At 42.5% G+C, this 26,168-nt stretch overlaps 1 protein-coding gene across 1 annotated transcript in view; it reads left to right on the top strand.

Annotated features, from left to right (window-relative positions):
• The window catches only part of camsap1a (calmodulin regulated spectrin-associated protein 1a), a 114,207-nt gene that overhangs the window by 12,045 nt on the left and 75,994 nt on the right, over window positions 1–26,168 (top strand). The gene's annotated exons all lie outside the window — the stretch shown is intronic.

The raw sequence follows: 26,168 nt of genomic DNA, 5'->3' as shown, positions 1-26,168 counted from the left end.
GTTAACTGAAGTGATCTTCATATGTTGCAGATGAGGTGCTCTAACTGACACCATCACAGTTTACCATATTACAGGACTGTCTCATACAGTGTTGTAGTCAAGTCACTAAACCTCGAGTCCGAGTCCAGTCTTGAGTCCCCAGTAGTCAAGTCCAAGTCATGAAGGAAAATTTCGAGTCGAGTCTGAGAACAAGACTGCAATCGCACCATTTGACGGTGGCTGTTGCTGCCTTTATGTGAAAGCATCTATGCTGCTGTGTTGGACTAACATTACTGCTCGATTGCCCCATTTTAGTTAATAGGCTACAGATAAAAAGCTTGTTCATCGCTCAGCAAGCCCCGCCCACTATCAACAGGAGAGAGGGTTAACACTAGTTAGTTCATCGGTCAGCAAGCAAGCCCCGCTATCAACAGAGCAATGAACATACAGTGGTGCTTGAAAGTTTGTGAACCTGTAGAAACGTTCCGGATGTGGGTGGAGCACAGAAGTACGGCAGGCTGTTATTTGCTTCGGAGTTATTTTTATTTTTGCTTTTCAGCACAAAAAACAGTCCGTTAGGGACACACTCAAACACACACTCATACACACAGACTACTATCATGTTCTGCACTGATCTTTCCTCCTCTCACTCCTTTTATAGGGTGCCGTCACTATAAGAGACACACAAACACACGTTAATTGACAACAGGTGTAGTGATACGACCACTCACCTTCCCTGATTCCGCCCTCCATTCACAGACTGATGCTCATCCACGCCCCCACTGCCACATACCCCCACCACCCGACTCAGGTCAGGGAGCCGTCTGGCCTGCAGCAGACTCCTCCCCCGACGGGACAGGAAGTCTGCCACCACCATCTGAATGAATGAATGAATGAATGAATGAATGAACCCTTTATTGTCACTAGCCACAAGTGCCAGCGAAATTGACCATCAACCCATCCTTACATATACACATACATACAATTGACAGAGGGGGGAGTAGACAGGACAGGAAGACAGGGATGAAAAGAAAAAAATACAGAGTAACATGAGGAGAGGGGAGGAGAAAAAAGCAACCCCCACACTATGCTCCTTGAGGAGTACAGTGTGGGAACATTAAAAAAAAACACCTCAGCACATAAGCACAAAATACACAAGTACACTTTACAACATGAAAACTCGGGACTTGAGGGGGGAGGGGGAGAGGGGGGCTGATCGGGGAGGGGGGGAGGTAGAGGTAACCCAGCGCAAGCAAGCAGCATCCGTTCCTGCAGCCATAACGGCGCTGGTCGTGCACCCGCTTGTCGCACTGGGGGTAAAAGCGGCGACCGCGGGAAGTGGGGGAAGGAATCCAAGAGCATCTCACTGCAGTGATCTTCAGGGAGAGTTTTTGTTCCAGCAATGGCCTTGGCCGAGGCCAGTGCTGCCTGAGGGAGCCGAAAGCAGATAAGATTGGGATTGTTTGGTCTTGGGGCGAGTAGACGCATTCTTTTACACGACTACTCTGTTTGTCCATTCTGGTCTCTGAATCAATCCATTTCCTTTGCAAAGCCAAAAGCTTATCCATGATGTTATCCATGTTGCTGTTCAAGTTCTGAATAGCCACAGTCTGAGTGCCGACAGCTCTGCCCACTGCTTCAATCATGTCGGGCAGCTTTATGGGGCTTTGGACAGCTGTCACCATTTCCTGATTTCCTCGATAAACCAGGGCAATGCCTAGTCCAATCAGCAAAACCTGTAATCATGGTTCTGAATAGGTAGATATCTTCAATGTCCTCCACAGAAAGAACCGCCAGGCACATGACCCGCCACTTCTCCCACGCGTCCATCATGTAGCCAGCTGCGAATGTTCCGGCAGGACAGGCCGGATCCCCCGAACCCAGGCTTCTCGTCAAGAAAATTGTGCCAATAGCGTTAAGAGACCAGTTTATCAATTCCATGATTTTTTAGTTTGGAGAGCAGTGTGGAGAGAGTCTCTCAAAAGAATAGACAGTAAACAGATGAGACGAGACAAGAGGAGCAAAGCAGGGAAGATAAGGGAAGGAGAGCAGAGAAATGCGACCGCCTTCCGTGAGAGCACGGAGAGAAAACCTGTGCCCCCAGCCTGTGGACCACCTCGAATTTGAATGGCTGGAGGGCAAGATACCAAGGGGTGATCCGCGCGTTGGCATCCTTCATGCAGTGGAGCCACTGGAGGGGCGCGTGGTCCGAACAGAGGGTGAAAGAGCATCCCAGTAGGTAGTACCGGAGGGCGAGGACCACCCACTTGATGGGTAGACACTCTTTCTCTATCGTGCTGTACCTGCCTTCCTGCATTGACAGCTTCCGGCTAATGTACAGCACAGGAGGTTCCTCCCCCTCCACCTTCTGGGACAGAACGGCCCTCAGCCCTCTGTCCGATGCGTCCTTCTGTAAAATAAAGGGGAGAGAAAAGTCAGGGGAGTGTAACAGTGGCCCCCCACACAGTGCAGCCTTTACCCTAGAGAAAGCCTGTTGGCATTACTCTGTCCACTGGACCGGATCTGGTGCTCCCTTTTTAGTGAGATCAGTCAGCGGGCTGGTGACGTCCGAATATTAGGTATGAACCTACGATAGTAGCGAGCCAGCCCCAGGAACTGTCTCACCCCCTTTTTGGTCTTGGGCCTTGGGCAGGCCGCAATCACTCCCGTCTTATTAATTTGGGGACGCACCTGCCCATGGCCTAAGTGGAAACCCAGATACCGTACTTCCACCCGCCCAATTGCACACTTCTTTGGGTTAGCTGTGAGACCCGCACGCCTCAGTGACTTTAGGAAGGCCCTAAGGTGTTCAAGGTGCCGTGGCCAGTCATTGCTATAGATGATAATATCATCGAGATACACAGCTGCGTAGGTGGTGTGGGGGAGGAGAACCCTGTCCATGAGACGCTAGAATGTCGTGGGAGCCCCAAATAACCCAAAAGGAAGTGTGACGAATTGGTGTAAGCCAAACGGTGTGGAAAAGGCTATTTTCTCTCGGGGGAAAAAGGAGTCAAGGGGATCTGCCAATATCCCTTCGTTAAATCCAGTGTCAAATAAAAATGAGTAGTGCCTAATCGATCGAGCAGCTTGTCAATGCGAGGCATTGGGTAAGCGTCAAATTTAGACACCGCATTGACTTTTCTATAGTCCACGCAGAACCGGACCGACCCATTGGTCTTGGGGACCAGGACCACTGGGCTGCTCCAGTCACTGTGGAACTCCTTGATTATGCCCATTTCGAGCATGGCCTCGAATTCATCCCGGACCACCTTTTTTTGTGTTTGGGCAGGCAGTAAGGGCGACTGCGCACTACCACCCCCGGGGGCATCTTTATGTGGTGTTCCATGAGGTGGGTGCGGCCGGGCAGGGGTGAAAACATGTCAGAAAATTCCTTCTGCAACTGGGCTACCTCCGTGAGTTGGGCCGGGGAGAGGTGGTCTCCACAAGGGACTGGAGTGGTTAGCGATGTCAGTTTTCTTTCTTGAACCTCTGGCCCCAGCTCTGCCTTCTCCGGGATTACTGACACCAACGCCACAGGGACCTCCTCATTCCAACGTTTTAACAGATTGAGGTGGTAAATTTGCAATGCCCCACCCCTGTCCGTTCGCCTCACCTCATAGTCGACGTTCCCGACTCACCGTGTGACCTCGAAGGGCCCTTGCCACTTGGCGATCAATTTGGAGCTTGACGTGGGCAATAATACGAATATTTTGTCTCCCGGTGTGAACTCTCTAAGGCGTGTGCCCCTGTTGTACAGTCGGATTTGACGTTCTTGCGCCTGCCGCAAATTCTCCTGGGTTAAGTGCGTGAGTGTATGGAGTTTGGCGCGCAGATCAAGAATGTATTGAATTTCATTCTTACTAGATGAAGGTCCCTCCTCCCAATTTTCACGTAGCTCGTCCAAAATGCCAGTAACCCATACAGTTCGCGCAGTGTGCATGACATAAATGTAGTGCCTTGGTCTGTCAGGATTACTTTCGGAATCCCGACCTGGGAGATAAAGCGGAAGAGCGTTTCCGCAATACTGTGTGCTGAGATATTGCAGAGAGGCACTGCTTCCGGATATCGCATTGCATAGTCCACCAGAACTAAAATAAAGCGATATCCCCGTGCTGACCAATCTAATGGCCCAACGAGATCCATCCCAATTCTTTCAAAAGAGGTCTCGATTAAAGGGAGAGGGCGCAAAGACACTTTTGGAGTGGCTGTGGGATTTACTAATTGGCATTCGCGGCACGCCACACACCACCGACGGACATCCCTGCGAATCCTTGGCCAATAGAACCGGGCCATTATTCGGGCTAGTGTTTTATCCTGCCCTAAGTGTCCGGCCATGGGATTAAAGTGAGCCACCGGGAATGAGTTCCCAACGGCTCTTTGGGATTAATAACTGTGTTATCTTTTTGCCAGTTTGAGTGTCCTGCATCACTCGGTATAACCTATCCTTAATAACAGAAAAGTAGGGGAAGGCCGGCGTCGCATTTGGCTGGAGAATTTGACCATCGATTACTCTCACTTGGCCAAATGCATGCTGCAGAGTCCCGTCTCGCGACTGTTCTAACGGGAAATCTCCAAGGGAATCAACGAAAGAGGGAGGAGGTGCGGGGTGCTCCTCACTCCGCATATTGCCCCGACATGGTGCTGACGTAGACGGCTCTGTGACAGCTTCTCCCGCCAATGCTAGTCCCGGGTCTTCCCCAGACAGATTACTGCAGGACCCACTCCTTACTATGTGTGTCATTAACTCCTTAAAACCTGGCCAATCAGTCCCCAAAATCAGTGAGTGGGTGAGACGAGGGTTAACCGCTGCCTTTACACTAGGGCTGGTACAGTTCACAAAATCTACGGTTCGGTTCGTATCATGGTTTTAGGGTCACGGTTTTCGGTTCGGTACGGTGCTTGTTATTTTTTCTTTTAATCTTTAAAACTCCAGAAATATACTTCAGCATATGACATGTAGCTTAATTCAGGGCTTTTCAAAGTGTGGGGCGTGCCTCCCCGAGGGGGCGCCAGAGTTCTTCGGGGGGGGGCGCAACGTGAGGAAAAATAAACCAGAATAAGTTACTATTGCGGACATTTAGCGAACTTCAGCTAGCCTTTGCCAGAGACAAAATGGATCGATTTTTAGTACCTAAAGCTACAGTGAGTGAGGAGACAGAGTCTGGGCCAAGCAAAAAAAAGAAGGAAGTATGACCACAATTATTTAAAGTTTGGATTTTCATGGACTGGATCTGAAGATGCTCCACTGCCACAGTGTGTTGTCTGCCAAGAGGTGCTCGCTAACGATGCTATGAGATGTTTAAAATGTGTAAAACAAGATGTTTAAAAAAAGCACAGATGTTTAAAATGTGTAAAAAAAAGATGTTTTAAGGCAAGGCATGGCAAGTTTATTTATATAGCACATTTCATACACAGTGGCAGTTCAATGTGCTTTACAGAAGTAAAAGCAAAACAGTAAACAATAGAAAATAAAATTACATAAAATAAATGGGGAAGACAAATAATAAGAATTAAACAATAGTAGAAATAAAATAATAAAATGAAGTAAAAGTTCAGTAAAAGAAAAAAACAGCAGAATAAAATAGAATAAAAGTTAAGTAAAATTTAAAACATGCAGAGACTGTAAAAGTTAAGACTTTAAAACATGTAGAGATGACAATATTAATAATTTAGCAGAAAGCATCTGAAAACAGCTTGGTCTTTAATCTAGATTTGAAGCTGCCAACAGCAGGAGCATTTTGATGTCCTCTGGGAGTTGGTTCCATAGCTGTACTGCATAGTAGCTAAAAGCTGCTTCACCACACTTTGTTTTAACAACAGGTTTTACCAGTAAATTTTTCTGCTGCGATCTGGTAGATGGGCAATTCCATGTAAATGTCAACCTCACCATGCAAAAATAAAGCAACATGTAATACATCAAAACCACTCCCAGAGATCTCACCTAGGCCTGTATTTTACAGATGTGAATAAGTTGAACCAATTTGTAACCAACCTAATATGTCACTGTCAGTCTTTCTTTCTTATAATGTAAACCCCAAGCTAAAACCAACTTTGATCATGTACAATTCTATATTATTGCCACAAGCCACAGAAATGTATGCTAAAATCCACAAAACAGCAAAACAATAGCCATCCTAAATATTATTTAAGAACTTTGATAGTTTTAGCTGATATTTAGAGAGTTTTTCAAAGGGTTATGGTGGTTAAATTGCTGATTTTCTAAACATATGCCATGTCTATTTCAGACGCGTCACATCCATAACGGAATTTCGTCACATCCATAACGCTGACTTTTCCTTCCGAAACTCTGCATGAAATACAAAATATTTTAAACAAAGATTTTTTAATATTCACCTTGGACCCCTCTATCAAATGGATATCTCCATTTCGACATTAGGTTTACAATTTCACAGAGTTTGATAAAAATGTACAGTCACCCAAGAAAAGTGGTACTTTTTCTGTCACATCCATAACGCGTCTTTTATTGGCGTTTTCTGGCATGCCCTAGATGTACTATGGGAATTGTTCTTGTTCTATCACTTCTCCAGTATGGTACAGCCTTAAAATATGCAACACCTGTTTAAATACTGGGAGACAATAAAACATGCACTGGGTCATTTGTTGCCATTTTGAGTTCAAGTGTCACGTCCATAACGCTGGAATTGCTCAGATCTGATTGGGTTAGGCCGCTGCAACATATCAGAGAGGTAATTGGGCCCTGTACCATTTAGAGATTTGTACACCAGCAGCAATGCTTTAAAGTCAATTCTGTAGCTTACTGGAAGCCAATGAAGGAACCTTAGAATTGGAGTAATGTGCTCTGTTCTTTTTGTTCGTGTGAGAACCCTAGCCGCTGCATTTTGAACCAGCTGAAGTCGTTTGATGGTCTTTTTTGGCAGGCCTGTGAAAAGGCCATTGCAGTAATCAACCCTACTAGAGATGAAGGCATGCATAAGTTTTTCCAGATCATTTTTTGACATAAGTCCTCTTAGTTTGGAAATGATTTTTAGGTGATAAAATGCCGTTTTAGTGATTGCTTTCATGTGACTGTCAAAATTTAGCTCGCTATCAATGAAAACACCAAGATTTTTAACCATTTCTTTTGTTTTAATCCCCTTTGTGTCAAGAATAGTGGTAATCCTGAGTCTTTCATCTTTTTTCCCAAATAGAATTACTTCTGTTTTATCTGTGTTCAGCTGAAGAAAATTTTGTGACATCCAGTTGTTGATTTGGTCGATACACTGGTAGAGACATTCAAGGGGGGTATAATCATTAGGTGATAGAGCAAAATAAATTTGGGTGTCATCTGCATAGCAGTGATACAAAATTGAGTTGTTCTTGATAATTTACCCAAGTGGGAGCATATAAAGGTTGAATAGTAATGGTCCAAGAATCGACCCCTGGGGGACACCACAGGTCAAGGACATTGATGTTGAGGTACATTTTCCCATGGTAACAAAGAAGCTTCTATCTTTTAAGTATGATTTTAACCAATCGATAACTTTACCAGTCAACCCAACCCAGTGTTCAAGTCGATATAGCAGTATGTTGTGATCAACAGTATCAAAGCTGCACTGAGCTCCAGTAACACCAGGACCGATGTTTTGCCTGCATCAGTATTAAGACGTATGTCATTTATAACTTTAATCAGCGCTGTTTCAGTACTATGATTGGCACGAAATCCTGACTGAAAGTTATCAAAACAGCTGTTTGATATCAAGAAGGCAGTTAATTGATTGAAGACAATTTTTTCAAGGATTTTCCCGATGAATGGTAGATTTGATATTGGCCTGTAGTTGTTTAATACTGAAGCATCCAGATTATTCTTTTTAAGTAGGGGCTTTACAATGGCTTTTTTTCAGGGACACAGGAACAATGCCAGTCTCTAGGGATGTATTTATGATTTGAAGCACATCTGTAATTATAAGATGAAGAACAGACTTAAAAAAGTTGGTGGGCAGAATGTCCAATTCAGATGTTGAGGAACTGAGATTTTGTACAGTTTTTTCAAGAGTCTCATAATCAATTAAACAAAATTCTGACATTGTGTTGAAGTTATCTGTCTGCTTTAAAAAGCACAGATGTTTAAAATGTGTAAAAGAAAAAAATAAAAATGTGTACAACAACCATTTTTTTAAAATACGAATGGAACATTAAGTATAGCAACAACAAAAATTGTAAGGGGGGCGCGCTGTTGTTTATTTGCTCTCTGAGGGGGGGGGGGGCTGACTCTCCCACACTTTGAAAACCCCTGGCTTAATTATCCACAATTTGGAATACAGACCATCACTGAGGAAAGCTATAGGTGAGATTTTGATACAGCAAGAGGGAAGACATTAATGATTTCAACATGCTTTTCATTTATTTGGCAAAAAAGGAGAATGTGTATTGCCATTTACAGGAACTTATGTGCCTTTTTAGCATTCTCAAACTGCCAACTATAGTGTAGCTCTTACAAAAATTGTATCCCTTAAAAGAAAAAGAGAGGAATTCTCAGCTCAGGCTTTTGAATAGCCCAAGTCAGGATATGTTAAACATAATTGCCTATAATGAGGCCATAACAATAGCAAAGGCCATAAACATAAAGTGGAGCATAAATTCAACCAGCTCAACACAAAAATAGTATTCCCTGAGAGTGATACCTGAGAGTGAGATACCTTTTTTCACTTGAAATTAAAGTGCAGTATTTGGAAACATATGGCTGGATTTCTTATCTAAACTTAAAGTGCCACTGTAATATTTTAAATATTAAAAACAAAAGGGCTGGCTATCAATATAAAATATTGCATAAAAATTAAACACACTGCACTTTAAAAACAACACTCCTCTGTTCACTTTATTTTCATATTCTTCTGCAAGAAAATCAGTTTGTCCACATTTTCTGCCAAGAGGCAAGACCTACTTGCAGTGACTATGTCCCCTGCCGTTGAGAAAACACGTTCACTTGGCACAGATGTACCGTACCTGGGACCGCTAGGTTACGTTGTGCCAACTTAGCAATGTGAGGATACTTATGCTCATTGTTCTTCCACCATGTGAGTTAGTCTTCATCCACAGAGATGCAGCCTGTGGCCTTGTATGAGCTGACCTCTTCACGAATGATGTCTGACAAAGGCTTTGTGCTCCTTTCCTCTGCTGTAAAAAAAATCTGCAAATACCATTGCCATGTAGGGCTGCACGATTCTGGAAAAAATCTGAATCACGATTTTTTTGCTTAGAATTGAGATCACGATTCTTTGGCACGATTTTTTTATACAAAATGTTTATTGCACTGTTTATAACATCTGCATTGCTGAGGTTATTTATTTTTTATTTGTCTTATTTATCTTTTTATTTATCCTGTTTGTTTTATTAATTTTATAGGCCTAGTTATTCTGCTTAATTTATTTTTGTCTACATCCATGTATTTAATTCATCTGTTATCCTGATTTTTGTGGATTTGTTAGATTGTACCTGTTTTATATACTTCAATTAAAAAAAAAAGTTAGGCTACGATGCATGGCTGAATGTAACATGAGAAGAGAAAATGGCGAATGGATTTATTCTCCATTCTTATTTACTAGTTTATGAGTTCAGTTTCTGCACTACATTACACACATTCATATTAGTCTTACAGTTACATCGACATTTTTTTGTTTAAATAATACTTAATGAGATTAATGTTTATTGTTAATGATTAATATAGGCCAATGCTCGATTTTGGTTGTTTAAAATACCTAAGGGGTACTGGGTAAACTAGGTCTATGGTGCAAAATATTTATAAACATCTGATAAAAACCCGCCGAACTAACATCAAGCCCGCCCAATTTTTGTCAACCAGCCCAAGCCATTTTTTGCCCACAAAGTAGAATTCAAAACCCCCCAATTGGGCGGGAAACCACCCAATCTGGCAACACTGGTTTCCACACACTCAACTGCAGGCAGGCTTCCTCCACTGACTGAATCACGTGTTGTAAAGACGCTTTACCATAGGTCGAGGGAGGAGTCAGCGGCAGTGCTGCCTTTAGGGGCGCTTGAAAAAATCCAGGAAGAAATGGGAGCATTTGTTTGTGATGCTGTTCGTGAAATAAAATGCTTAAGAATCATTATGTTTCGAAATGAGATCACGTGTATGTGTGAATCGAGATCGCGATTTTTTAACGATTTATTGTGCAGCCCTACTCCGGGTGGCCTTCCATTTCTCTTCCACTTGCCAGTTCTACAGGTGACGTGACTTGCAGCAATCCACACTCCAAACCTCTTCTTTCGCTGGAGAAACTGTCTGAGGTCACATACAGGCACAAGGCCACATTGCGCATGCCGCGCAAGAACCGTCAAACCGTGCGACGCACACACGCTCCAAACCGAGACAAGCGAACCAAATGGTTCAGGTATTTTTTCATGAACCGTACCACCCCTACTTTACACTATGCTTTTCACCCCAAAATAGAATGTAGGCGGACACTAAAGGGTAGTTGTGAATATCCCCGTGCACACACAACACCTTCACCATTTGTGCTCTTCCCAATGCCTCACCTTGCACCAGGCTTTGGTGGCTTGAGGTCTGGTTACAGCCGGAATCCACCAAAGCCTGGTACATATCCCCTTGGACACTTACCGGTATACGATATGCTCCGGCCCGATCGAGGGCGGTTTCTGGTGCGTTGGGGACCCGGACCACCACGCCCACCTCCATCGCGGAGCACTGATTTTGGAGATGTCCCGGCTCCCCGCAGTGCCAACACACTGGCCCAGGCTCTCCCTCTGCACTGGTGTTATGGACATCACTCACCTGGGGGGGAGAAGACACAGACAAGGAAGGGGAAAACGGGAGGACACCAAGGGTGCGCCAGGCCGGCTGGGGGGGAGCCGGCCCCTGCCTCCACGGTGGGGGAATGGGGCGAGGACGGGAAGCAGAGGGAGAGGGGGAGAGAGAGAGGAAAGAGGAGAAGAGGAAACATGTCTTCCTGCCGTCGGAACTGCTGCCGTGTGGTCCTCTGCCAGCTCCATAGCTTGATCCAATGACGCCGGGCGATGACACTGGACCCACTCTGCCGTTCCTTCCGGAATTCGCGCGATGAATTGTTCCAGTGTCACCAGGTCGATAATTCCCTCGGTGTTGCAGTCATCTGCCCTCAGCCACCGCTGGCAGGCATCCCAGAGTTGTTGCCTGAATGCGAACGGTTGGCCGACCTCCTCCAAGCGCAGCGAGCGGAAGCGCTGCCGCTGTTGCTTTGGGGAGCGGTCGACACGCTGGAGGATGGCTCTTTGGAGGTCCGTGTACACAAGCCGGCTGTCGGCGGGGAGCTGCAGCGCGGCAAGCTGCGCCTCGCTCGTCAGCAGGGGGAGGAGGCGCGCTGTGTGCTGTTCGACTGGCCAACCCCACGCCTCCGCTGCTTGGTCAAAGAGCATGAGGAAGGCTTCTGGATCGTCGTGTGGAACCATCTTTGTTAGGGTGAGGTGGGGAGGGTCCGCTCCGGTGGCCGGTCGTGGACCCCACCGATGCGAGCAGGTGCCGGAATGCCTGGCGGTCTTCTTGTTGAGCCAGCACCAAGGCTTTGAACCGTTGTTCCTGCTCCTTTCGGAGGGCGATCAGCACTTGATGCTGGCTCTGCTGTGCTGTGGTGAGGGCATGGATAAGATCTTTAAATGGGGAGGACTCCATGGGGCTGTTCTTTAATATACTCCTGGGTTTCGGCACCACTGTAGAAACGTTCCGGATGTGGGTGGAGCACAGAAGTACAGCAGGCTGTTATTTGCTACTGAGTTATTTTTATTTTTGCTTTCAGCACAACTCTGTCCGTTGGGGACACACTCAAACACACACTCATACACACAGACTACTATCGTGTTCTGCGCTGATCTTTTCTCCTCTCACTCCTTTTATAGGGCGCTGTCACTGTAAGAGACACAAACACACATTAATTGACAACAGGTGTAGCAATACAACCACTCACCTTCCCTGACTCTGCCCTCCATTCACAGACTAATGCTCGGCCATGCCCCCGCTGCCACAGAACTATTTAGAATTTTCTATATTTCTGCATAAATATGACCTAACAGATCATCAGATTTCCACACAAGTCCTAAAAGTAGATGAGGAGAACCCAGTTAAACAAACGAGACAAATATATTATACTTGGTCATTTATTTATTGAGGAAAATGATCCAATATTACATATCTGTGAGTGGCAAAAGTATGTGAACCTCTAGGATTAGCAGTTAATTTGAAGGTGAAATTAGTCAGGTGTTTTCAATCAATGGGATGACAATCAGGTGTGAGTGGGCACCCTGTTTTATTTAAAGAACAGGGATCTATCAAAGTCTGATCTTCACATCACATGTTTGTGGAAGTGTATCATGGCACGAACAAAGGAGATTTCTGAGGACCTCAGAAGGTTTCAGAAGGCTGAAAAAGGTTACAAAAAACCATCTCTAAAGAGTTTGGACTCCACCAATCCACAGTCAGATTGTGTACAAATGGAGGAAATTCAAGACCATTGTTACCCTCCCCAGGAGTGGTCCACCAACAAAGATCACTCCAAGAGTGTAATTGTCGGCGAGGTCACAAAGGACCCCAGGGTAACTTCTAAGCAACTGAAGGCCTCTCTCACATTGGCTAATGTTAATATTCATGAGTCCACCATCAGGAGAACACTGAACAACAATGGTGTGCATGGCAGGGTTGCAAGGAGAAAGCCACTGCTCTCCAAAAAGAACATTGACGCTCATCTGCAGTTTGCTAAAGATCACGTGGACAAGCCAGAAAGCTATTGGAAAAATATTTTGTGGACGGATGAGACCAAAATAGAACTTTTTGGTTTAAATGAGAAGTGTTATATTTGGAAAAAGGAAAACACTGCATTCCAGCATAAGAACCTTCTCCCATCTGTGAAACATGGTGGTGGTAGTATCATGGTTTGGGCCTGTTTTGCTGCATCTGGGCCAGGACAGCTTGCCATCATTGATGGAACAATGAATTCTGAATTATACCAGCAAATTCTAAAGGAAAATGTCAGGACATCTGTCCATGAACTGAATCTCAAGAGAAGGTGGGTCATGCAGCAAGACAGCGACCCTAAGCACACAAGTCGTTCTACCAAAGAATGGTTAAAGAAGAATAAAGTTAATGTTTTGGAATGGCCAAGTCAAAGTCCTGACCTTAATCCAATCAAAATGTTGTGGAAGGACCTGAAGCGAGCAGTTCATGTGAGGAAACCCACCAACATCCCAGAGTTGAAGCTGTTCTATACGGAGGAATGGGCTAAGATTCCTCTAAGCCGGTGTGAAGGACTGATCAACAGTTAGCGGAAACATTTAGTTGCAGTTATTGCTGCACAAGGGGGTCACACCAGATACTGAAAGCAAAGGTTCACATACTCTTGCCACTCACAGATATGTAATATTGGATCACTTTCCTCAATAAATAAATGACCAAGTATAATTTGTGTTATTTGTTTAACTGGTTTCTCTTTAACTACTTTTAGGACTTGTGTGAAAATCTGATGATGTTTTAGGTCATATTTATGCAGAAATATAGAAAATTCTAAAGCGTTCACGAACTTTCAAGCACCACTGTAGCATGTCAATTACTTCTCTGGGTGTGGTCTTGCCAAATGACGATTGAAATTCGAGGTTGTCCCCGTCATCTCCTTGATAGTTCTTCTAAATATGGAACGCACAGCAGTGCGTTTTTTTTTCCCCACTACACAAGAAGTCTGTAGAAGCAAAGCTGACAATCCTGGTGGCTTCTCTCCAGGCATTTTAGCACCATTAATGGTAATTTGTTCCTGAACATGACATATGAATGGGTGAATGTGCATTCTCTTGCACAAAATTAGTATAAAAATTAATGTAGATATAAATATCTTATGCCAAATTATTATGGCATGTTACAAAAAATGAAGAAAAAATCCGAGTGCTCGTCTCCAGTTTACGAGTCCGAATGCAGTTAATGCACGAGTCTGAGTCATCAGTGTTGAAGTCACGTCACAAATCGGACTCGAGTACTACCAGCCTGGTCTCATAATAATACACATAGCTGCATTACAGACACCTTAAATCTCACTGGCCTTAAGACCTACACGTAAACATCTCACCCTTTAGGCTATACTCAGGAATGTTGAACTAGAATTTACAGTCGTAGTGGCTCGGCTTGGAGAACTTGCAAAGCCTCATACTAACACCATTTCGCTGTTGTTTACAATCCCTCACAGCTTTATCAGATACATTTGGCTGGACATCAGGGCTACACTGTTTCCAAACAGATCCATTACCTATTGATCTTTACTACACTCTGTCTACTTTTGAGGATGAGAATATTGCCATGAACAAATGTGTTATAGGTTTTTGGAGAAAAAAAAAAGTGTTGTTGGCTGCTTTCACAACAAGTGTTTTGTGAACAAAGCTAACTGTTTTGTTCTAGTCCTATCCCTGCCTCTGTCATGTCATTGGTTTGTTGCCCTATTGTGTTCGCCTGTTCTGTGTTTCATCCTTAATTATAGCCAAGTGTTTCTCTGTCTTGTTGCAAAGTCTTGTCAAGTTTTGTCTTACTCAACAGTATTACCTCACCTGCGATGGAGTAAGCAGAGCGAGGCATTGTCATCAGTGCGGTTTGCTACTTGCGAAAATCAGAGATTTTTGCAAGTATGTTGATCTGTCCATTTGCCCGTTGATGCTCTAGCATCGTCATTTCTTGACCAATCTTCACCAGAATGCACAGGACAACTCACTAGGGTCACACAAAGACATCTTTAGTTTTTGGTGGGTCAAGATCACCAAGGTCAAATCTTGTAAAAACACCTAATCGGCCATAACTTCCGAACCAGCGTTCGTATCGAGATGGGATTGGTGGCATTGGAAAGCATTTTTGAATCCCTTTCGAGTACACCATTTGACATTTTACTTGTGACGTCATCTTGAGGTAAAAAAATGAGGTCAAATTTCGTGAGATTTTTGACAAATTTGACCATGACCCTCAAAAACGTGTTTATCGATTTGATCTCGATACTCTGACTATGAATTATCATTCTGGGCCTAATTCTAAGGTCATATGCAAAATTTGGGGTCAAAAGGTTAAAGGTCAAGGTCACAGTACTGGTTTTTAGTGCCAACATTTCAAGTGCCTAACTCACCGCAAATTGGTCTCATGGTTAGTGTGTCCGCCTCTTGATCGGGAGATCGGGAGTTCTACTCACGGTCGGGTCATACCAAAGACCATACCATAAAAATGGTACCTACTGCTGTCTGGCAAGGCATGCTGCAATACAGATGTGAGTGGGGAGTCAAACTCTCGCGGTTACCAAAGGATTAGCCCCCCACTGTAACCCTAGCTATGTAATAGGCGAGAGGCCAAGGGCTATAGAAATGGAGATTGGCGCCGCCACATGGTGTGGGAAGGACTTTGATTTGATTTCAAGTGCCTGGAACTCAGAATTTGATGACTTTTTTTTTTTTGTAGGTTCTCCATTAAAACCCCTTTTGATCGATAAAATAAAATCTTGAGCGAACTTGATAATGACGTCACAAAAAAAATCACGTCATATTCCATTGAATTTCCATTATGATCATTCTGTCTGTCTGTCCGTCTGTTCGTCACACTTTGAGGGGAACTACTTTGCGAACACCATAACTACGAAAAGGAACAATGGTACAGCCTTGTGGGTGATATCAATGGACTCGAGGAACATTGTAGTTGTGCAGCCATATGAGACATTTGACCTTGACCCAAATATGACCTAGTTTGAACGTCACGAAAAACACTTAAAATATCATGAAAATCGAGCTGACAGGTACTACTTTGTGAACACCATAATTACCATAATAAACAAGGGTACAGCCTAGTGAGTGGTACCAGTGGACTCGGGGAACATTGTAGTGTAGGACATTTGAATCAATTATGACCTTGTTTGGGTACTCATCTCATCTCATTATCTCTAGCCGCTTTATCCTTCTACAGGGTCGCAGGCAAGCTGGAGCCTATCCCAGCTGACTACGGGCGAAAGGCGGGGTACACCCTGGACAAGTCGCCAGGTCATCACAGGGCTGACACATAGACACAGACAACCATTCACACTCACATTCACACCTACGGTCAATTTAGAGTCACCAGTTAACCTAACCTGCATGTCTTTGGACTGTGGGGGAAACCGGAGCACCCGGAGGAAACCCACGCGGACACGGGGAGAACATGCAAACTCCACACAGAAAGGCCCTCGCCGGCCCCGGGGCTCGAACCCAGGACCTTCTTGCTGTGAGGCGACAGCGCTAACCACTACACCACCGTGCCGCCTCTTGTTTGGGTACTATTTTGTGAATACCATACTGTCAGAAGGAACAATGGTGAGTGATGACAGTGGACTCAGGAGACGTCGTAGTTGTGCTGCAGAACAACCATTACCTGTTCTGATTGCCGCGCATAACCTGCCCATATCGTTGCCTTGCCCAATGTAGCTCCTTGTTTTTCTTTCTTTTTTTTGTCGCTGTTAACACGATTGATCTGTAGAGGTCAACAAGTGTAAAACTGCTGTTAACACAATAGCTTCTTAACCGCTGTTCCAATTAACTTTAAATTTTCATGAAAGATTCTTTCATGGAACCATAAACTCCCTATTGATTTTGGGTACTTATCAATCAGACCTGAATGATGTGTGATTTTCACAAGTATCGCGCTCTGCATGACTTTTCATTTGTTTGTGTGTCTGTCCGTTAACAATCTAGCGTCTAGAGGGTTGTACCGATCGACTTCAAATTTTCAGTTTAGGTGGGCAATGGTCTGTACATTATCTGATTAAATTTTGGTGGTAATCGGGTCAAGGTCACCGGAAAGGTCAACCTTTCGGTCAATATAACACATTTTCCATTATAACTCAAAAACAGTTGCCGATAGACAGATGTTTACTATTATGAGCATATAGGAACTCCCATATGGCCTTTCATTTGGCACCATGATCTTTGACCTTGAGTGACCTTGAAAGGTCAAACTCAAGGTCACGGATTTTCAGAGGGCTGTAACTTGAAAACGGTTGATGGTAGACAGATATTTACCCTTATCAACTTATAGGAAGTGTCATATGGGCTTTCATTTGGCACCATGATCTTTGACCTTGAAAGGTCAAACTGAAGGTCATGGGTATTCAAAGGGCTATAACTTTAAAATGGTTCATGATAGCCAGATGTTTACCATTATCAACTATAGGAAGTCCCATATGGGCTTTCAGTTGCCACCGTGGCATTTGACCTTGAATGACTTTGAAATGTCAAACTCAAGGTCATGGATTTTCGTAGGACTATAACCTGACAGCTGATGATTGAGAAATATTACCATTATCAATGTATAGGTGGCAGCACGGTGGTGTAGTGGTTAGCGCTGTCGTCTCACAGCGAGAAGGTCCGGGTTTGAGCCCCGTGGCCGGCGAGGGCCTTTCTGTGTGGAGTTTGCATGTTCTCCCTGTGTCCACGTGGGTTTCCTCCGGGTGCTCTGGTTTCCCCCACAGTCCAAAGACATGCAGGTTAGGTTAACTGGTGACTCTAAATTGACCGTAGGTGTGAATGTGAGTGTGAATGGTTGTCTGTGTCTATGTTGGCCTGTGATGACCTGGCGACTTGTCCAGGGTGTACCCCGCCTTTCTCCTGTAGTCAGCTGGGATAGGCTCCAGCTTGCCTGCAACCCTATAGAACAGGATAAAGCGGCTAGAGATAATGAGATGAGATTATATATATATATATATATATATATAATGAAATAGAAATGTTCTTAGCAAAAATAAAGCAATATTTATTTTCCTATTCTTTATCAACTTAAAATGCTAGTTTAATTTGCTCAATAACCGAGAATAATTATTTACCCACATTTGTAAAGGTTGGAGTAAAATACAGTGCCTTGAAAAAGTATTCATACTCCTTGAACTTTTTCACATTTTTCCACCTTACAACCACGAACTTAAAAGTTTTTTATTGAGATTTTATGTGATAGACCAACACAGAGTAGCACATAATTGTGAAGTGAAACGAAAATGATAAATGGTCTTCAAAATTTTAAACAAATAAAAATCTGAAAAATGTGGCGTGCATTAGTATTCAGTCCCCCTGCATCAATACTTTGTAAAGCCACCTTTTGCTGCAATTACAGCTGCAAGTCTTTTGTGGTTTGTCTCTACCAGCTTTGCACATCTAGACACTGAAATTTTTGCCCATTCTTCTTTGCAAAATAGCTCAAGCTCAGCCAGATTGGATGGAGAGCGTCTGTGAACAGCAATTTTCAAGTCTTGCCACAGATGCTCAATGGGATTTAGGTCTGGACTTTGACTGGGCCATTCTAACACATTATTCTTTGATCTAAACCATTCCATTGTAGCTCTGGCTGTATGTTTAGGGTCATTGTCTTGCTGGAAGGTGAATCTCCTTCCCAGTCTCAAGTCTTTTGCAGTCTCCAACAGGTTTTCTTCCAGGATTGCCCTTTATTTAGCTCCATCCATCTTCCCATCAACTCTGACCAGCTTCCCTGTCCCTGCTGAAGAATACCATCCCCATAGCATGATGCTGCCACCACCATGTTTCACAGTGGGGATGGTGTGTGCAGGGTGATGAGCAGTGTTAGTTTTCCGCCACACATAGCGCTTTGCATTTAGGCCAAAAAGTTCAACTTTGGTCTCATCTGACCAAAGCACCTTCTTCCACATGTTTGCTGTGTCCCCTACATGGCTTCTGGCAAACTGCAAACGGGACTTCTTATGCCTGTCTTTCAACAATGGCTTTCTTCTTGCCATTCTTCCAAAAAGGCCAGATTTGTGGAGTGTACAACTTCTAGTTGTCCTGTGCACAGATTCTCCCACCTGAGCTGTGGATTTCTGCAGCTCCTCCAGAGTGATCATGGGCCTCTTGGCTGCTTCTCTGACCAGTGCTCTCCTTGCTTGCTCTGTCAGTTTAAGTGGACGTCCATGTCTTGGTAGGTTTGCAGTTGTGCCATACTTTTTCCATTTTTGAATGATGGATTGAACAGTGCTTCTTGAGATGTTCAGAGCTTGGGATATTTTTTTATAACCTAATCCTGCTTTAAACTTCTCCAGAACTTTATCTCTGACCTGTCTGGTGAGTTCTTTGGTCTTCATGATGCTGTTTGTTCTTCAGTGTTCTCTAACAAACCACTGTGGCCTTCACAGAAGAAGTGTATTTATGCTGAGAGTAAATTACTCACAGTAGGACTCTATTAACGAATTAGATGACTTCTGAAGGCAATTAATTGCACTGGATTGTATTTAGAGGTATCAGAGTACAGGGGGCTGAATACTAATGCACACCACATTTTTCAGATTTTTATTTGTTTAAAATTTTGAAGACCGTTTATCATTTTCGTTTCACTTCACAATTATGTGCTACTCTGTGTTGGTCTATCACATAAAATCTCAATAAAAAACTTTTAAGTTCGTGGTTGTAAGGTGGAAAAATGTGAAAAAGTTCAAGGGGTATGAATACTTTTTCAAGGCACTGTATATATATGTTATTTACCAGCTGGGAGGTCCGTATTGATGAAATACCGTGACGAAGGTCTTGAAAGTACTGACCGAGGCCCTCTGGGCCTCGGTCAGTATTCAAGGCCGAGGTCACGGTATTTCACCATACGGACCGACCTTAAGCTGATAAATAATATATAATTTTTTTCTTTACCAAATTCTAACAGAAAACGAGAGCGCCCAAAAGGGAAAAGAGCAATTCCAGCGTTATGGACGTGACACTTGAACTCAAAATGGCAACAAATGACCCAGTGCATGTTTTATTGTCTCCCAGTATTTAAACAGGTGTTGCATATTTTAAGGCTGTACTATACTGGAGAAGTGATAGAACAAGAACAATTCCCATAGTACATCTAGGGCATGCCAGAAAACGCCAATAAAAGATGCGTTATGGATGTGACAGAAAAAGTATCACTTTTCTTGGGTGACTGTACATTTTTATCAAACTCTGTGAAATTGTAAACCTAATGTCGAAATGGAGATATCCATTTGATAGAGGGGTCCAAGGTGAATATTAAAAAATCTTTGTTTAAAATATTTTGTATTTCATGCAGAGTTTCGGAAGGAAAAGTCAGCGTTATGGATGTGACGAAATTCCGTTATGGATGTGACGCGTCTGAAATAGACATGGCATATGTTTAGAAAATCAGCAATTTAACCACCATAACCCTTTGAAAAACTCTCTAAATATCAGCTAAAACTATCAAAGTTCTTAAATAATATTTAGGATGGCTATTGTTTTGCTGTTTTGTGGATTTTAGCATACATTTCTGTGGCTTGTGGCAATAATATAGAATTGTACATCATCAAAGTTGATTTTAGCTTGGGTTTTACATTATAAGAAAGAAAGACTGACAGTGACATATTAGGTTGGTTACAAATTGGTTCAACTTATTCACATCTGTAAAATACAGGCCTAGGTGATATCTCTGGGAGTGGTTTCGATGTATTACATGTTGCTTTATTTTTGCATGGCGAGGTTGACATTTACATGGAATTGCCCAAAACTGAGCCGAGGCGAGCCGCCATTTTGAATCCTCATTCACAGCTGTAATGCAAATTGCTTCCTCCTCGGTATACAAGTGCACTTCCATGGCAGGAAAAAAACTACATTTTGCCACCTATGTAGTCCCCTATTTATACAAAATTGAGTCATTCAGGATTCAGCCATGTTTTTGCTCGGCGTTAGCAACAGTTACAGGTTTTTAGCTTTCTCCTGAAATGTTTTCTTTTATTTCTTCTTCCTCAGGGTAGTAAAACTCGCTTTTGCTGTGAAGACTGTTGTTATCACTATCCATGCTGTAAAATTAATGCTATTCTCCTGAGAAATGCGAAAATAAATGTTGACAAAATTTGCTACAATGTTTGTTGTTGTTGTGAACAAGCGAGTTGCCAGAGGTCCGTAACTGGGGTCTGTATCATAGGATATGGACCCCCTCGCCAGACAATCAGAGCGCAGGATTTGATGGAAACCGGACCGCGAAAAAAATAAAATAGCCTATTAAATATAGGGGAGAGTGGGGTAAGATGAGCCACTTTTTACATTTTTCATCATAACTACATGTTAAAGCCATTTTTGCTTCCAGTCTACACACCATACCAAATTTCAAAGTGTACTGTTACTATCTGAGCAAAACATAATTGATAAGCTCTTATGGTTAGAGTGATATTACCTCTTGAAAAAAAAATGTCAAGTGGCTCAACTTACCCCATGCACGGGGTAAGATGAGCCACTGTGTGGGGTAAATTGAGCCAACACAAAACATGTTAGGTTAACAAAGTAAACAACTTTTATTATTAGAAATGCAATCAATGAATCAAGTCAAGTCAATCAAGTGGGGGATAGGGCCGTTGCATAGAGAAGGGGAGATGAAGAGAGAGGTGATAGAACGAGATGGGATAGGGAGGGATAGATAGATGGATAGAGAGAGAGATATGCGTAGATAGATAGAAAGAGGGATGGTTAGAGAGGGAATGAGAGATATACTATATTATAGAAATTACTAAAACAGTAGAACAGTGCCAAAAGAATCTTATTTCTTTCAGTAGGTTAAAACATTGCTAAAACATGCAGCAATCATTCCATCAATCATTCAATCATTTCATCATTATTCAATGTTCCAAGCGTTCAAATGGCAAGGGAACACCATTTGCCTCTCCCTCCGTGCTGTCCCCCCAACAGTAAAGGGGCGGGGCAATTTTTTCACAATATCCTGTCTTGACAGGACAGCCTCATCTTTCTCTTTGAAGACAAAGGTTGGCTTTCTTGCAGAGCCATGGCATGACCGGCTTCTTTTGAGAAATCTTGCCTCTATTTCGAAGACATCCAATTTGATTATCTGGCCAATGAAGAAATGCACTTTCTTCTTCCCCGTGTATTTTGCCACAACATAATCCCCCACATCTAACAACTGGTCTTCCTCATCTGATGTCATATATATATGTTGTTGTCATATATGACCAGTAAATGTGAAAACTTAAGTGTCATCCATATTGGGTAAGCTCAGCCACCAATGGGGTAAGTTGAGCCAGTGGCTCAACTTGCCCCACATCTAATGGCTCATCTTACCCCATGGCCACCATTTTGTAGAAAAATGCTAATAAAGGGGATTAGGCTAATCAAAATTATTTTTATTAGCATTCATATCATAGCTTAGAAAGCCACTAACTTAACCCTAATGTGTCTAAATATTATTCTACTTTTGTCTTCTCTAAATCATCTTCACTGTGGACAAACATGGAATTGACTTAGAAAGCACAAAAACACATTTTTATAAATATCTCCCTCACCTAGTTTGACATGTGGTGCTCCTCTCCACAAGTGTAAGTAAATGGTCCCGGCCCCCTTTGAATGTGGTCACATGGTCACATTTGTTTACTGTTTCTTAGAAACAGGGGGTGGCTCATCTTACCCCCTGGCTCATCGTACCCCGCTCTCCCCTAATATTACTTTTATTAAAAATGAAAAAAGTTAATCACAAGCCATTTCTTAATAAACATTTTTTAATATTTCTACTGCCTGCTTTTTTTCTTCTCTTTTCTTTAGCTTTTGGCGGTCTGTAAAAAGAGAGCTCAGAGTTCTTGTTAGAGTTATTTGTAGTCAATAGTGCAGCAGGTCTTTCCCATTTTAAATCTGTTTTTTTGTGTGTTTCAGCAGCATTAGAGCTGTGTTACTTCCACCTACCAGGGCTAGACATTAATGGTAGTCCGACTGTCCAGGACAAACGGATGTTTGGTCCGGACAAGTCAAATCTGCATCTGCCTGTCCAACAGGATAAGTTGAATATTTGTTGAAGATCACCATTTTTAAAGTAATTATTCCAGAGTTACATCAATAAAGTTCCAACAGAACCAGTTCAATCCCCTCAGTGAGCCGGCCATATTATTGTTTCGAAATTCCTGGGAAGCCAAGTGCAGCAGGTGTGTGTGGAAAAATAACCATGTTATAATATTTAATTATAGATAATTAGACTTTGAATCCTTTGAAATCGAAGAAATGGCGAAATACCTCAATAAAATAAATATTATTGAGTTTTTCTTTTGTATAGTACATATTAAACATCACAAATATAAAATATTTCGCAGGATTTTTACGACAGTGCCGAACTCACTTACAGTTTGTTTTCATTCACAATGTGATTCTGTCCCGCTTATCATGTCCAGCTTGTTTTCTTTTGGTTTCATCTCATTATCTCTAGCCGCTTTATCCTGTTCTACAGGGTCGCAGGCAAGCTGGAGCCTATCCCAGCTGACTACGGGCGAAAGGCGGGGTACACCCTGGACAAGCCGCCAGGTCATCACAGGGCTGACACATAGACACAGACAACCATTCACACTCACATTCACACCTACGGTCAATTTAGAGTCACCAGTTAACCTAACCTGCATGTCTTTGGACTGTGGGGGAAACCGGAGCACCCGGAGGAAACCCACGCGGACACGGGGAGAACATGCAAACTCCACACAGAAAGGCCCTCGCCGGCCACGGGGCTCGAACCCGGACCTTCTTGCTGTGAGGCGACAGCGCTAACCACTACACCACCGTGCCACCTTCTTTTGGTTTCATTTCTTCAAATTAATTAATACTTCAAGTTTGGGTGAGTCTGACTCTTAAAACTGCAGATCAGGTAATGAGTTAGAACAACACACGCACCATAATGGGGCACTGGATAGTTTTTGTTTATTGTTACAGTTTGAGTTTTATTGAAATTATAAATCATTAAAGCATAATGATTATCACAACTATACCTGCTTTTTAATAAACTTTGTTAAACATATTTTCCTTTTATTCAACTAATAAATGCAAAGTAATAAAAAGGTTATGGTCAGGACATGTGAAAAATCTTTCTGCTTGTCCGACTGGACAAGAAGATTAAAAAGTTAACGTCGAGCCCTGACTGAAGTCATATGAATTTCTGCTATTTTACGTTATTTTACAATGCAATTACAGATGGAAAAAATGAAGCGATTATGCAGCCTGATAATAATGACTCATTTTTACATAGAAATGGGTTCCGTCTGTCTTTCCGTCCGGTCACGTTTTCGTTTTCGGTCCACATCTTTAAAACTATTGAAGATACCGTCATGAAACTTTGTATACATATCAAGCAACATGTGAATTGGTGCCTTTTACTATTTTGGATTTTTTTGGGGGAAAAAAAATTATTTTTCAAATTCTTACATAAAAAATAGATTTTGACTTAGTTTCTATGAGCAACGTTCGTTTACGGAGCGTATATCCAAAACTGTTCATGATACGGATTTGAAACTTGGTACACATGTTAACAAGGTGACGTAGATGTGCCTTTTCATACTTCAAATTTGATAAATTTTCATTTGTCATTTCCATGGAAACAATTCCAGACTTCGTCTCTCAGGTTAGTCTTGGGGTAGGTTATGTTTCCGGAGCAGAACTTGAAAACTATGAGTGGTACGGTCTTGAAAGTTGGGATATGTGTTGATTAAGTAATGTATATGTGCCTTTTGATACTAAGAAATGTGAGAAATTTTAATTTCTAGCTCACCTGGACCAAAGGGCCGGTGGGTTTATGCCATGGGCTGCTGAGGTCAGTGTAAAGAGGTAGGGTTGGTTTCCTGCTGCAGAACTTGAAAAATGTGACAAATAATATCTTGAAACTTGGTATATAGTTGGTATATAGGGCGGGGGATATAGATGACTCTGTCTTGTTTATTTCAGCGATTCAAACTATCATAACTTTGTATCACGATTTATCATCCCATGATACATTGTTACATGCCTACTTATGAATATTCCTATAATTACCTTGTCTGTTTGTGCTCTAACCCGGTTTTGACTTCTGAGTATTATTCCCAGATTGTCCTTAATAATACAACCCATGCTGAGTTTATGCATTTATGCTCTGCATCATTCGCTCGCACATTACACATGGTTGGTTGTTTTTTTTTTTGCTTGTATAGTTAGCCTGGACAGGAGAGAAAGTACCTCAACATTCTCAAATGACCAATAACACAGACAATGTACTCCTCATTTCTCGATGCTGTAAGAATCTTCCGGAAAGCGAGAATAGCATGGTGCTAATGCGGGTCTGTTGTGTGCTTAATCTACTTAGGCACTTGATTAGCTGCTGGTTATAGTTAGCATAGAGCTTAGAAAAAATCCTGTAATACAGTGTGTCTGTTCCTAAACGTGATTTTTAAGGCGTGTTGTCTGGAGTGGACATGCTAGCATTACCTTATCCGTTTTGAAGTGGATTCACAAGTGCTAATCTCTAAATCACTTGTTTAGAACTCTCACTTCCTGTCCACCTCTCAGTTGTGCGTGGAAGACAAAACCAACCACAACAAACCACGTCAGATTATAGTTTCATGACAGCAACTACTGTTTTCTAAATGAGAGATCTGTATCAGTTGTTATACCAGTTACCACGTTTGTTCAGTACAACCCCAATTCCAAAAAAGTTGGGGCGCTGTGTAAACTGTAAATAAAAACAAAATGCGATACTTTGCAAATCACTGAACCCTATATTTAATTGAAAATAGTGCAAAGACATCATAGCAAATGTTGAAACTGAGAAATTGTATTGTTTTTTGAAAAATATATGCTCATTTTTAATTTGATGTCAGTAACCCGTTTCAAAAAAGTTGAGACAGAGACATGTTTACCACTGTGTTGCATGACGCTGCTTTTAACAACACTCTGTAAACGTTTGGGAACTGAGGAGACTGGTTTTGAAAGAGAAATATTGTCCCATTCTTGCCTGATATACAGTTTCAGTTGCTCAACAGTTCGGGGTCTCCTTTGTCATATTTTGCGCTTCATAATGCACCGAATGTTTTAAATGGGAGACAGGACTGCAGGCAGGCCAGTTTAGCACCTGGACTCTTTTACTATGGAGCCATGTACTGCAGTTTTAATATGTCTCTCAACTTTTTTGGACTTGGGGTTGGAGTTTTTGGTTTTCAGTCTTTACATGCAGAAAGATTCTGATAACATTGCCACATCATTTGAGCTGTATGATTTGTTAATTTTCATAACATTCCTTTTCTTATGACTGGGAATGCTGGGAATGTTGTGGAAGCCACATTGTAAGAGACATTATGAAATAAACCATGAGTACATTAAATGTTTTCAGAACAATGAAGGAATATGAGTTGCTTCATTATGCAATGCTGTTGCTATGGCAGAGAATTATGGGTAATGCAGTGCTCTTCAATCAC

The sequence above is a fragment of the Neoarius graeffei genome, chromosome 12 (genome assembly GCF_027579695.1).
Source record: "Neoarius graeffei isolate fNeoGra1 chromosome 12, fNeoGra1.pri, whole genome shotgun sequence".
In the NCBI taxonomy this organism is placed as follows: Eukaryota; Metazoa; Chordata; class Actinopteri; order Siluriformes; family Ariidae; genus Neoarius; species Neoarius graeffei.
This window is presented reverse-complemented; position numbering and strand designations above follow the sequence as displayed.